The 15083-nt window shown below is 44.5% G+C and overlaps 1 long non-coding RNA gene across 2 annotated transcripts in view; it reads right to left on the bottom strand.

Annotated features, from left to right (window-relative positions):
- Positions 1-14731, bottom strand: part of LOC102547888 (uncharacterized) — a 47739-nt gene extending 33008 nt beyond the window's left edge. Inside the window, exon 1 of one of the 2 annotated variants that reach the window (XR_010058162.1) lies at positions 14533-14731. This is a non-coding gene — a long non-coding RNA (uncharacterized LOC102547888). The remainder of the gene's footprint in view (positions 1-14532) is intronic. The other variant, XR_005494023.2, reaches the window with a different exon arrangement.
- Positions 14732-15083: the final 352 nt, after the last annotated feature.

The raw sequence follows: 15083 nt of genomic DNA, 5'->3' as shown, positions 1-15083 counted from the left end.
GCAAGTGGGATTCTCTGGAGAGTAGAACCCTGGCTAGGCCTCATGTTTAGGGTGTTGAGACACAAAGAGCAGAGGCAAGCAACCAGCCAATGGAAAGAAAAGGCCCATTCTGGCCCATCAGGACGACAGAGGCCATTGGAAAGATTGTTTCCATAAACTGAGAGGAGTAAGTAGAGCAATGTCGGGGTGGGGTGGGATTGGGGGATCACAAGGTCAGAGAGCTGTTTTGTTCATGGTTGCAAGTGAAGAAAGACAAGCATTTAACGTTAACAAGATGAATCAGGGTCAGCTCTTTGGGATTTGGCACAGACTGAACATGCAGGATCAAATTTTTATCTCGGGAGATATCCTCTGACTTTTTCAACCATGATGTCAAAGAAAGGCCAGACATTAAAGTAACCACAAGGAGCCCAGAATATGCATTTCACAGTCGTGGGGCTTTAAGAGCATCTAGTCATCTAAATAAGGAGGGGCCTGTGGCATTGCAATCAAGTGGCTTTTCAGCCTTTGGGGGGATTTTTCTATCAAACCAAAAGACACAGATGATGTTGCTTTTCCTTTTTAAGCACAGATGGGAGGGAATTAGCATGAAAACCCCAAGGTTCAGTGAAAGAAAGAACTTCAGCAGCCAGGTCTAGGCGAGAAGTCCGTGCATGTGTTATTCTTTTTTGAGACTGGTTAGCCTTGGCTGGCCTGAAACTCCTCTTGTAGACCAGGCTGGCCTCAAACTCAGAGATCTGCCTGTTTCTGTCTCCCCCATGCTGGAATTAAAGGCGTGTGTCGTTATGCTTGCCTCTTTGCTTAACAAATGAGGCAACAGCTAGGTGCAGGCATAGGGATGCCACAGGCACCCCCAGCACTGCTTAATGCCTGAATGCCCATGTGCCAAGGAGTTTAGCTGCTCCTGCAGCCCGTGCCAGGTCCTGTCTACATTTAAACACGGCTTACATTTATTTACATCCCTTAGCCTTTGAGATAGTTAGAAAAGGCCTGTTTTCTTCTTCTTCTTCTCCATGCCCTATTCTTGTTCTATATCCAAGAGTGTTGTTAAGACAGAGTGGATCCATGGTCTGGGGGAATGGGGTCAATAAAATCATGAGTCATAAGCATGGGGTTAAGAGTCTGAAGGAATTAAAGGAGGAGAGAAAAGTCACCAATTAGAAAGTCCAAGAACTTGGTGGTTAATATTGACACTCTGTTTGACAAGACTGAGAAATACGTAATGCACAAACCTCTGTGCATGTCCCGTGGGAGTTCCTCTTTTGGGGTTGGGGTCGTGAAAGGAATAAAAAGGAGAAAGGTGGACTGAGCAGTAACATTCATTTTTCTTTGCTTCCTGGCTGTGGATGTGGTGCCATCATCTACCTCATGCTCCTGCTGCCATGCCTCCTTTGTCTTGGTAGACTGTCTCCTCTCACTCTGACCAAAATAAGTCTTTCTTTCTATAAACTGCTTTGTCTGGTATTTGTCACGCTAGTGACAAGAGCAACCAATATATGGAGGGGTAGAAGCCAGAGAGGAAGGGGAGACCCCACTACCAGCATCCACTCCCTGCCTGAGTCCTTTAATCCCACCAAGGCAGAGCACCAAGTACAGAAAATGACCATATACCGCGACATTTGAAGAGCAGCGTGAAAACAATTAGGACTGCAAGGGAACTCTCTCTGCTGGCTTACATCCGTAGGACCTGGCCAAGTGATCATGTGTCGAGAAGGAGACGTGATGACAGTGACTCTGAACCAAGCATTGGTGGGGCGTAAACAAAGGCTTATTCCACTCCACAGGAAACATAAATTCAGTGATGTGATGGAAAATATAGGCTCGATTGGAGGAGAATTGCTGTATTGGGAAGATCTATTAATCTGTTGACAGTCTCTCAAAGAGAGCGATGGCAGCCTGCTAGCTGTCTCATTTCACAGCAGTCTATCCAAGGACCTGGAAAATTCATCTCAGGGATAGAGCCTCGTGAGCAGGCAAGGGGTTAGGTGCCTTCATAAATCTTGTTCCTTTTTCATTGTGTTGATTTTTCTCTCCCGTTGCCTTCCATTTCCATGCCAGGCCCTCTGTATCTATCAACTCCTCTCCATGGAAAGCTCATCTCTGGCTAAGGGAAGGGGCTGCTGCAGGGGTGCACAGAGAGAACACTCCACCTGCGGCAAGGCTTTCATGTGAGGCCATCTTCCTCTGCTGCTCTGGGCTCCCTGTGCTCAAGGGAATCCCACAGCTCCATCGCCCCGTGCTCAGAGACAAAGCCCCTTCGGATGCCAATGCTGAAATGGAGAGTTCAGACTTCCTAGTTCCCAGGGCCGAGAAGGGTCAGGTGAGCCAAGAAGACTTCTCAACGGTCTCGACATTCTTAAAGCAGGGATGCGATGATTTCCCCCAGTGCTCTTTCAAGAGCTTTCATGTTTATCCAAATCGCTGTTAGCCAAGTTAAGGAAGAGGTAGCCCTACTGTCCAAGCACCAAGTGAGCAGCAGAGTCTTACACGAATCCATTTGAGGAGTAATTTTGCTGGAAAGTTCTGAGAGCAAACCATGTTTGTTTTCCAGATGTCAAAAACCTGAGGTTCATGAGTAAAAAGATCCGGCATCTTGAACTTGTCTGGTCTCTCTGCAGAAGGACTCAGATGAATGTTCCAAGTGAGAAAATGTTTCCTTCACACTCATGCTACTCTGGGCACTCAGGGAGTCCCAATCGCCCCTTCATTTAGTATTACAGAAATCCAACACTATGTGAGAGGCAATATCATCCTGTGGAAAAAAGGACTTGGACCTGGATTTTATCTAGAGGAACAAACGAAATACAGAGGAGCAGTGAAATGGCTTTGAAGTATATTTTTGTTATGACTTTGCTGTTATCACTTAAATAAGAGAGAGTTTGATGAAGAAAACCTCTCCTTGGCGTCACAGAAGGGCAATTCAGTCTCAGGACCTCTGCTGGGTCTGCTCTTGTGTACTCAGGACATCTACACGTGAAGCACTCTGTGGCTGAAACTAGAAATGAATTCTCCACTAAGAAATAGCCTCCTCCATGGAAGCCAATCATACCAGGCTATGCTGACAAGTGCTTGGGGGAATCCAGACGATCTTTCTGTCTAGCCTCAGGTAAGCCATCTATCATTGCCTTGGTGTCTAGCCTCAGGTAAGTCACTTAACTATTGCTCACACTGTGTTGCAGTCGGTCCTCTGGAAATCTGGGAGGACAACACCCATATCAGAAGGTTGTTATGATTAGTCAACATGTCTGAAGAGTTACAAGTGAATAGCACATGGTAAAAGCTGATGTATATTATGGCATTGCTAACATCACCCCATGATCTTTCTGACCATAGTCTGGTTGCTTTTTCATAATCAGTACAGAAAAAAATAAAAACCTGCCATCTGAGAATACTTTGTTCAATAATATGATCCCCCCCCCCAAACTGACAATCACAAACTTTTGGAAAGTGAGGAAAGAGGAAGACACTTCTGAGAAACTGTCACCAAACAACCATGCTAAGCAACTAGGCTCAGTCAATACCACTGTCCATTCATTCATTCACGTGCTCATTTGTTCAGCACTCTGCACACATCTGTCATGCAGGGATAATTTGCTAGGTCTGTCATTTCAAAGACCCACAAGCAGAGGGGTGCGGATTAGCACGAATTTATCATCTCAAAGGCAAGATTCGAAATGGTTCTCTATGATGTCAGAACCCCAAAGAGGGAACATTTCTTGGTGAAGTCCTGGATAAAGTCAAGTGGCAGCTTCCCTCAGTATACACAGCACATCATTCTTCACAGAGTCTTCTGTATGTTAAACCCATAAAGAAATACATGTTTGAACATGCAAATGCTGGGTTTAGGTTCCAAGCTTAAATAACCATATTTCCCCGAATCCGGTTTTAAATTTATAAGCAAAGCTCTCGCCATGACTGTTCACCAGGGAACTATCAGGAAGTCATGTGCAATATGTGACTATTCTTCCTTGAGTAGGACTATTGGGGGAACAGCAGACCACCTGTCACCTCTACCAGGAGCCACTAGCTTTACCTTAATTGTATCAAGAACCAAAACCACCCCCATCATTTCCAAAACCCGCTGTAGAGGGGATGCCCGACTGAGGAGCACTGAGCTAACGATAACAGTTCTGGTCCGTGTCATTCCTTCCAACCCCCGTAACGTTCTTAGCACACACTCAGTATATATTTGTTGAATGGAGGACAGTATAGATGTATTGATTAGTTACCAGCTACGGGCAACTTGTATAGGCATAGAATGTTTTATAAGACACACTGAGAACAAGCTTTTGTAAATTCTCAGGGTTGTTGATCTTTTCCTCGAAATAAGTGGGCAGCGGCTACCAAGTGAAAATCCCATACCTGAATTTTAGTGGACTTTCTCACCTCCAATTTATCCTTTTCAATAATCTTGGCCAACACCCTAGGACAGGTCACATGCCACTTGTAACAACTTCCCTGTCATCCCCATTGACCCTTCCAGTCAGCAATGACAGCCATCTCTCCCCATTCCAACAATCCTATAACAGCTCTTGATTGCCCTTTACACAGAAACTGCATAGCCCTTTAGCAACACATCCTTCTGCCTACAAGACCTGCCCTCTAGTGATGCTGGCCCTCCTCTCCCCTTCTCTGCCTTCACAGCTCCTCCACCAGGTGTGAATTCTTTCTCGATTAAATTGGCGGAAACTACTCACATTGTTCTCAAGATTCACAGTCCATTACATCACCCAAGGTGTTTTTAAAAGTCCCGAGAGTGGTTCTCGCGCAGAACCAACTGTACTGGAATCTCCAGCAGACAGGACCCAGGTATTCAGATACTGCCAAGCTTCCCCATCGTTGGCCCTGCCTGAGGACTGCTATTTTGGGACTCGCACAGCACCTGAATCTTATTAAGCTTGGACTCTACTTGGTGGGCTTGTTAATACTTTTCTGACACGGGCTTTCTAAAACTCTCACCTCCTGGTGAGACATGACATGCACAAAGTATCTCAGCTTCAGAGACTGAGGATCCTGTTCAAATGCAGATTTGGGCTGGGGAGATCTGAAATGGGAGCCTGGGAGTCTGTGTTTACTAACTGACTCTCCGTGTTACGGTACGACCATGTATTTAATATTCCTCCTGTATGATTTAACATGAGAATTTCTCTCATGGGAAGAAAGTCAAGGCAGGGAGAAAGGGAAGCTCACCCCATAATTTGTTCTCTCAGGAGTTGTTTTAAAGTACTGCTAAGGTTTGTGGGTCTTATGTGAGTATTATTTTAAACTGAGTCATTTTTAATAAACAATTTGACTAAAATTAGATTACAGTAAATCAAAACCACAGTGAGATAATATTTTACACTCATGAAGATGTTTATAATAAAAAAAAAATGAGTCTGGCCTATAGCAGAGGCCTGTAATCCTAGCTACTCAAGAGACTGAGACCAGGAGGATCACAAGTTCAAAGCCAGCCTGTAGAAAGAGTGAATTCAAGGCTACCTGGACAAGTAGGCAAGACTCTATCTGAAAACTAAAGGCGAAAGGGGGCAGAGCATGGAGCTCAATTACACAGCAATTCGCCTAGCATTTTGGAAGCTCTGAGGTTCAATTTCTAGTACTGAAGAAAGGTTGGGGGTGAAGCACGTGAGGAGTGTGAAACACTCAGTACTCTCTCAGCTCCGAGATAACAGACTAATTTAAAAAAGAGACCAGTGACTACTCAAGAGACTTCATCAGTGGGATTACTCATGAGTTAGGAGTGATAATCTCAAAAGGCTTTGGGGATCTAGGCATTGCTCTGGTCTAAGGTCTAAGGGTCTGACTAGTTTGGGAGAAACCTTTGTTGAGATGAGTCTCTCTATGGCTGCGATGGAGAGCAGAACCCACAGACTCCCCTGCAGAGTCAGCAGCTGACTCTTCTGGGCTTTACTTTGTAAGTCTCTCAAGCAAGTCCGCCACTTTCCCAGTTCTTTAGAAACGCAGGTGAGGGGCTTAACAATACTCATTTTTTGTCCATTTCCAAATATAGGCAAGTTGTTGCAAATAATAATCTGAGCATTTCTGATTGATGGCAGCCAAAGTGGACCCTGTAAAGCTAGAAATAGTTTTTGAGAAAACAGCAAATTAGACTGAGATGAGACATGGAGGGTCAAAGTCAATAACTCAGATGATAACTATCAGATTGTCTTATAAACCGTGATTTCAGTGTCCTGACAGAGAGCAGAGAGGGAATCACATTTCTCTTCAGTTTGTCAGTTTTATGAGTGCACCCCCCCCATTGAAGTATAGTTACCTTTGACATTATTCTGAAAATGTCCTTTTACATTAGAATAAAGACAAGCTCGAGAGACTCCAACCAATGAGAAAGAGGAACACTCCTCCATTGTTGGTGGGATTGCAGACTGGTAAAACCATTCTGGAAATCAGTCTGGAGGTTCCTCAGAAAATTGGACATTGAACTGCCTGAGGATCCAGCTATACCTCTCTTGGGCATATACCCAAAAGAGGCCTCAACATATAAAAGAGACACGTGCTCCACTATGTTCATCGCAGCCTTATTTATAATAGCCAGAAGCTGGAAAGAACCCAGATGCCCTTCAACAGAGGAATGGATACAGAAAATGTGGTACATCTACACAATGGAATATTACTCAGCTATCAAAAACAACGGCTTTATGAAATTCGTAGGCAAATGGTTGGAACTGGAAAATATCATTCTGAGTGAGCTAACCCAATCACAGAAAGACATACATGGTATGCATTCATTGATAAGTGGCTATTAGCCCAAATGCTTGAATTACCCTAGATGCCTAGAACAAATGAAACTCAAGACGGATGATCAAAATGTGAATGCTCCACTCCTTCTTTAAAAGGGGAACAAGAATACCCTTGGCAGGGAAGAGAGAGGCAAAGATTAAAACAGAGACTGAAGGAACACCCATTCAGAGCCTGCCCCACATGTGGCCCATACATATACAGCCACCCAATTAGACAAGATGGATGAAGCAAAGAGGTGCAGACCGACAGGAGCCGGATGTAGATCGCTCCTGAGAGACACAGCCAGAATACAGCAAATACAGAGGCAAATGCCAGCAGCAAACCACTGAACTGAGAATAGAACCCCCGTTGAAGGAATCAGAGAAAGAACTGGAAGAGCTTGAAGGGGCTCGAGACCCCATATGTACAACATTGCCAAGCAACCAGAGCTTCCAGGGACTAAGCCACTACCTAAAGACTATAGATGGACTGACCCTGGACTCTGACCTCATAGGTAGCAATGAACATCTTAGTAAGAGCACCAGTGGAAGGGGAAGCCCTGGGTCCTGCTAAGACTGAACCCCCAGTGAACTAGACTATGGGGGGAGGGCGGCAATGGGGGGAGGGTTGGGAGGGGAACACCCATAAGGAAGGGGAGGGGGGAGGGGGATGTTTGCCCGGAAACCGGGAAAGGGAATAACACTTGAAATGTATATAAGAAATACTCAAGTTAATAAAAAAAAAAAAGTGTGTGGACCTGGAGTGTCCAGCTCCATATACAGAAAGGCTGGCTGTGCACTCGGGCTGACTCTAGAGTTACCGGAGATAAAACCAGGAAAGCCGAGCGCGTTAGCATCACTCTGCTCCTGTGCGTCTGATAACCCTTCCCGCTTGTCCTGTCAGTGGGTTTCACTCTACGGAAGGACGGAAGCTTTTAGAGGGGAGAGAAGAATCGAATGTTGAAGGTAATCTCTCCCCAAACACTTACCCCTTATCTGTAAGCAATGCAAACAGCTGAAACAGGCTCCAGCAATCAAGAATTCTTTTCAAAAAAAAAAAAAATATGCCCTTAGTTTTCCAGAAATTCAAATAGATGAGGTTCTTGGTTTGAAATATATTAAATTGTATTTCACAGGTAAAGGCACTTTCTGCGGAGCCTGAGGACCTGACTCCATCTCTGGGACACACATACTAGAAAGAAATAAACTCTTGAAGATGTCCTCTGCCTCCAGTGTGTGCCCAGAAGCATGTACCTATGATCTTAACAATAATAAAATGACACTGTTTTTCAAAATTTTCAAAACACATCAATCAGATCAATTCATTGCTCTGAAAACCTTAAGTACATTATGTGAAGAGTGGAGTTATAACAGCAGGATTCTTTTTCATATTTGGGGTGTGTGTGTGTGTGTGTGTGTGTGTGTGCGCACTCATGTGTGTTGGTACCATCAGGAACCAGAGAGAGACATCAGATCCCCTGAAGTTGGAGTTACAGGAGGTTGTGAGCTGCCCAACAGGGCTCCTGGGATCTGTACTCCAGTTCTCCAAAGAAGAAGCCAGTGCTCTTAACAGCGGAGCCCTTCGTCCAGCCCACAACAACAAGATTTGGTAATAAATGCAATAGCTATTGTGTGTCAGGCACAGGTTTAGAAACTGGAACGACAGAGGTGAGGACAGCACACAGGCATGCCCGTCCTTGTGGGGAAAAGATATCAACAAATAATCAGAGGAATGACTACAGAATTACACATGCAATTAAGGGCGTGAAGAAAAGCCCCAGGGGCTCTACAGAATGAGACTCACATTTTGGAGAGGTTAGGGAAGGTCTCCTAGCAGCGGGATAGCTATTTATAGTCACTTAAACTGAACTCATGAAAGAAGAGGGCAAGATGGCTGTGGTTCCCTTAAATATCTGATTTTTACTTTCCAGAAGTATTCGACATTTATTCTTTATCCAATGATGTATGTGTGCGCATGCACACACACACACACACACACACACACACACACACACACACACACACACACACATTCATACACTCACACCTAAGTTGACACATTGTTAGCAGCATGGTTATTGTTAACAATCATAAATCACACATTATCCAGACCAGGATCCTACTTCTTAAATATAAGCTAACCTCTGATCCTTGCTGACCCACCATTAGGGGAAAGAAACTGAATTCAGAGCTTTCGGTTCAGAGTTAAGGTAAGGAAGGACCTTGCTCAGTCACTGCTTAGCCCCAACCCCAACGCTTTAGAGCAGCCTGTCCATCCTGCCTGTCAACAGTTTTCAGATGCACAGTAGTCTGTGAGATAGCTTACCCAGCGTAATGGCTTCCTCTGGAAAGAGAGTAACAGGGAAAAGGAAAGAAGATGTTTGAAAATCTATGGTACAGGGCTCCAAGCTCCGACGTGCTATGTGCTCCCCACAAATGGTCTTTCTGTCTTAGTTCCTCACTCACTACTATCTGAGAACACAAGGACACTTGGTCATCCTTAGAATCTCCAAATGCCTAATTGGCTCAAAGAGAGAAAAACAATTTTAAGTGCCCAGCTAAGGAACATTTGTAAGAGAAGACATTCTTTGAGGCTAGTTTGGGGACCTCCTGAAAATGATATGCGTAGATTGGCCCTTTATATGAGCTAACAGGAAACTGTATGCCCTGGATGATCACTCTCAAGCATTAAGTTCAAGTCTTTCTTGGGAGATATTCCTCAACTTCCTCCATGCTTTGGGCTTGTTTTGTCTACCAGAAACACTGCCTCTGGCTATCTGTCCAGCGGCAGCTCAGCAGCAAACCGCTATGATTGATTCTCCCCACCGTCCAATGTCTGTGGGTCCATAGTCATAGCACCCCTGCTTACACCCCAGTAAGGTGGTAGGGTGGGAAAGAACTCAAGACCAATGATTCTCTCCAAAGCCTCTAACTTGTTGACCTGATAAAACGATACAGCTTTGCTGATAGAGTAACTGCACAAGCCTCTGTGTGGAGTAAAGAGGGGTTCCTTCATCTTCCAGAGAGGCGCATGCATCTCCGTCACCCTCCTCAGTGGAAGAGAGAGGCGGATCCTCTTCCATTTCAGCTGCGTCGAGCTTATTTCTTTTGGCACCTCAACTGTGTCTCCTGCCACTGGTCCTCAGCCTGAAGAAAAGAAACTCAGCTGAAATAGCAGGTTTGGTTGTCCTTGGTTGACCTCCAGTGAAACTAGGACAGTGGGAGGCTAAGAAGGTAAGGCCTCTTCATCATGCACCAGTGGTCAAAGCTGACTTGCAGTGGCTCCTTGCCAAACAGCCAAAATCAGTGTCAAACCGCCAGCCCGGGCAGCCTCTCCCAGGGTTTCCTCAGCCACTAAGTGTTCTGCCCAGAGCGAACTCCACCCAGTGGTGAGCTAAGGTCAATCAAACATTCATACTCCGGGAAGTGACATGTCCACACAGCCCTGCTCTCTGACGATGTCCACAGAGTCCAGCTGTGGCTGGCTCCATGCTCCCAGGAGCCAGGTACCCAGCTAAGTGTGGTCGTGGCTTACGGGATGGTCAGGAGCTATTTGTACAGGGCACTAGCACTCCTGCAGGAGCCACAGTGAAGGTTGGCACATAGCATAGAAACAAGTTATGTTTGAGGTTCCCATCAAGGATCCCATCTTGATGGGATCAAGGTTCCCATCTCGGCTTGGTCTTATTTTACCTCCCCCTGACTTTAAGCAGGCCCTTGGATGACATTGTGTGACTCAGTTTAACCATTGGTCAACTAAAGGTCACGTTGGGATGTTGTGAGAATTTGAGATCGTGAAAGTAAAGACCATGCGTTCCAACAATAGAGCAGGAGCAAAGAGCCTTCATGCTGAGGCCGATGTGGTCTGCTCCTGGGGGCTGTGTGTATTGCCTGACGGGTAGTAGCCGGAAGACACCAGCCTCAGAGACAGAGCTGCTGCCTATCATCTATGGCCTCGAATAGATCCTTGCACTTCTCTGGGTTTCGTTTTTATCAAATCATAAGATGAGATGGTCGTGAGTTGTTCAATTTCATGGCTTTGGGGTTGAACCATTCATTAGGAAAGTTCTTTAGGAAACAGCAAGTGAGTTTGTGGGGTCTGAAGGAGCTCGTGGCTGAGGGTGCAGTGTAAATAATGGTGTCTTCAAGTCTGCAAAAGATGTCTGCAAAAGGCAGCAAACCAGCTTTTGTGTGGATTGAGCCCCAACTGCAGCATCTTCCAAATGACCTGTCCTTCTAGCCTGCACCGTAGTGGTCTCTGCCGTACGTGTGGGGCTTAGATGATGGCCACTGTGCAGTCTCAGCCTCCTGCAGATTGTCCAGAGCTGCTTGCTCATGATGGTGAGCTGACCCGTGAAAACATTTTTCATTTCATGCATAGAAACAAATAAACATCCCCTTATTGACAGAATCATTTCGATCAATGGTTTCAGACTCTCTCACAGTTGGAGCGTCCAGGAACCACAGAGTCCCTAGTGGAGCTCATTTTTAAAAAAGTCTCAAAACCAGGTCTCAGTGCCGCATGACATAATTTAGTGCTGTGTTTCTTCTTTCCGGCTTTCTGCTCCAGAACTCAGCTAAAACCAACATGCAATGTCATCCCCAATGTCTTTAAAATTGATGCCCTTCAGACCCAGGGGCCAGCGATTCGACTGGTCTCTGAAATGCTGGCTGTGCTTCCTTCCCTCCCCCATACAGGCCCTATCTCTCCTGTACTTGTTGGCATGCTCCTGTCCTACATGGGGTTTGCTGCCATGGGACATCTGGGCCCAGCCTTTGCAGAGATGCCCTTCATCCCTGTGAGAGTCAGTCACTCAGTTGCTCTGCTTTCCCAACCGTACTGTGCTCAGGGAGTGAGCAACCTGCCAGGGTAGTATTTGTACCAAGTGCTTGTCCCATGCCAGGCACTGTAAAAGGTGGAAGGAAGACCAATACACTATCATAAATGGACTCTAAAGAGGGGCAGTTTTAGTGAACAAATGATCACATTAAAAATAACTATGCCAAGTGGTATGGATGCCTGAGGAAACATGGCAGTGATAAATGAGGAAGGATGACACGAGTGTGGCCTTTCAGTACTAGAGGTTGAAGGAGCTCCTATCAGGAGGCAGGCTCTACCCAGAGCTTGATAAGATAAGAGCCATGGAGGTACTCATGGGAGGAATGGCCCAAGCTAGAGATAGGCAGGCGTGAGACCCCAGGTGGAGACGAGTGGGATATTTTAGAGAGAAGCAGCAGCTATGAGGTCAGACGCCCAGAGGCGAACTACAAAGTGCTTGTCCTCTGCCAGGCCAGCTCCCCTCAATAACCTGTGTGGAAACAGGACAAGTGACTAAACCACTAGAGTTTTTCAGACAAAACTAGATTTGGATTTCTGTATGGAATTCCTGATGTCTCCATGTTGACTCAAATGTTAAAAAAAATCAGTGAGTGAGACAAATCCAGTCCAAAGTCATTCTTGTGAATTCTACTCAAGTAAGCTGAACTGACTTGCTTGCTTTCTCTTCCTTTCTTCCCTCCCTCCCTCCCTCCCTCCCTCCCTCCCTCCCTCCCTCCCTCCCTCCCTCCTTTCTTTCTTTCTCTCTTTCTTTCTTTCTTTCTTTCTTTCTTTCTTTCTTTCTTTCTTTCTCCCTTTCTTTCTTTCCAGAGAGGATTTCATATAGCTCAGGCTGGCCTAAGACTTCCTATGCAATCTAGGATGATCTTGAATTCCTCAGCCTCCTGCCTATAACCTCCTAAGTCCTTACATTACAAGAGCCACTGTCCCGGGGTTACTTGGTACTTAGCATCTGCTCAGGGCTTATATACATGAACAAGCACTCTCAATCAAGCAGCATCCCCAGTTCCTTAAAGTTAAGTTTGTTCTCCTTACTTTTAGACCATAAGTTTTTGAAACTTACTATACGAGCCAATGTAGCATGTTTTCAGCCCGTACTACATTCTGCTAGAAGGTCTGTAGATCTAGCAGACCTCACTTCCATTCCTAAAACAGAAGGTGTCTGAAGACTCAATCTTGCTTCTTTAATGTTTTCAGTAATTATCTGTGCTGCACAAAAGTTTCAACAAGGAATCTACTACTAAGATTCCTTAATTAATCTAAAGGGAGCCTCTATTTAAAATAATGGACATGTATATTAAAAATGTTCAGAGATGTATAAATCAAATCATAAATGGAAATCTATTTTAAATGCTTAAACTCCAGTATAAAATGACATTGTAACCATAACAAAAATAATTAAAATACCAAGAATCCACTGCTATTTGAGAGAGTACCAGAAGGCCAGGCAAGCATTGGAAAATCCCCAAATACTATTCCATGGAAGCAAGAGAGAAGACATAGATGGGACACAGCAGAGTCATGCAGTGTCACCCTTTGCAGTGCAGAATGGGACATGTCTGTACTGGTTCTAAATAGGTGGGAAAATTTTCAGATGGAAAGAATTTTCTTCCAGACACTGACCCTTTCATTCAGGGCTTATCCCCACCTCTCCCTGTGGGTTTGTGCTCACAGCAGATAGACAGACAAAATGGACACAACCACCATGTTGTCCTATGTTTGGTGGTTCCCAAAGCTTTTTCCTTGAATATCACTGTATTTGGTTCCTCTGGTTATCCTTGGAGGTTTCAAACCAGCTCAGAGAAAGAAGTAACACAGACAAGCAAAGACAGTCCATGTCCAAGTTAGAGACGCTGTTCCTTCCTATAGAGCATGCTGCTCTTTTTATATAACTAAGGATAAGATATATATATATATATATATATATATATATATATATATATGCCACTTCTAATAAAAACATCTGAGAATGGGCCATATTTTAAATTTAAAGTTCAGCCCCATATTCTCAACTTCTTCCACATGATTTAGGAGTTTGAATAATTGAGACACTCTAAATACTGATTTTCCAAGTCAGATAAAAGGAAAACATTCTAGTGTTTCTAGAGGAAGAAGAAAGGACCATAAGATTTGGGCTAGAATAATAAAACAGGAACTACTTCCAAGACATAATTTAATTCCTGTTCTTTGACTTTGTCTAGGATCCATTAGAGAGAAAACCAAAATGACCTGATGCAGTGTTAAAAATACGAACATCAGAGCATGCATATTGTTTTTTTTTAAATAAGCAGCCAGCAGCTTTAAACCAGCTCTAAACCAGTTTCTCAAGTGAGTAGAACTCAGCTATAACATAAGACAATGCATGTACTATGCACAGTAACAGAAACAAAGCACCAAAGGAGAGTTAACTGCCCATTCCTTAGAGAGAGCATCTCCAGAAACTTCCTAAAATGCAGGCACACACATTCTGTCTTAGCTTGCCTTCTATTGCTATAAAAAAACCCACCAAAACCAAAAGCAACATGGGAAGAAGGGATTGATTTCACCTTACAAATTACAACACAGAGGGGAGCCAAGGTAGGAACTTAAGACCTGGAGGCAGGAACTAAAGCAGAGGCCATGGAGGGGTGCTGCTTTATTGGCTTGCTTACTTTGTTTTCTTTCCCAACCCAGGACCACCCCATCTGGGTGGCAACATTCCCAGGAAGGTGAGACCTCCCACATCAATCATCAAGAAAATGATCTACAGACTTGCCTATAGGCAGTCTGATGGAATCATTTTTTCAATAGAGGTTCCTCTTCCCAGATAACTCTAGCTCCTGTCAAGTTGACAGCTAGCCAGGACACATATGTACAAAGAATTACAATGGAGTTATTCTATACCGGGGCAACAATGAGCCCACTAAATACCATGAGCAAACAAAGAAGAAAAACCATACTGTATTGGGAATCGGTTACCTGTTTTGGAGTTGTTGGCCAGTGAGATTCAACATACACCCAAATATTACAAGGGATTGCCAATGCTCTCAACTACCCTCCAGAATGTGACAGTAAAACTATATTGCTGATGGCATCACATATTTGAGTTGTAAACACAGAGAGGTCCAGCTGGTCATCACCTAAAAGCTTCATCCCTCCTGGGAAGTGTCATTCAGGAAACTGGATGAGAATAATAATCTTCAGTCATACTCAATGTGAACCCTACAGGCTATTATGACCAGCCTGGCAATGTCATAGTGGCATAGATGTCATGAAAGTAACCAACCACTTTCTGATTAGATTTAAAACCCATTCTACAAGATGAAACCATAGTTACCTGGGTCAGTAACTTACAGCTAGACAGGTCCCGGGTCCTGGTGGAAAACTTACTCTGCAAAATGGACACATATTAAACTTGACCACTATTGACTTACTTTTATTCACACACAGCTCTCAGGGCCCATCAGGGAAGCATCGTTTTGTAGTAGATAGCAATTAGCACAGAGACTCATAACTGGTCAAAGTGAAAA

The sequence above is a fragment of the Rattus norvegicus genome, chromosome 15 (assembly GCF_036323735.1).
Source record: "Rattus norvegicus strain BN/NHsdMcwi chromosome 15, GRCr8, whole genome shotgun sequence".
NCBI classification, from domain to species: domain Eukaryota; kingdom Metazoa; phylum Chordata; class Mammalia; order Rodentia; family Muridae; genus Rattus; species Rattus norvegicus.
This window is presented reverse-complemented; position numbering and strand designations above follow the sequence as displayed.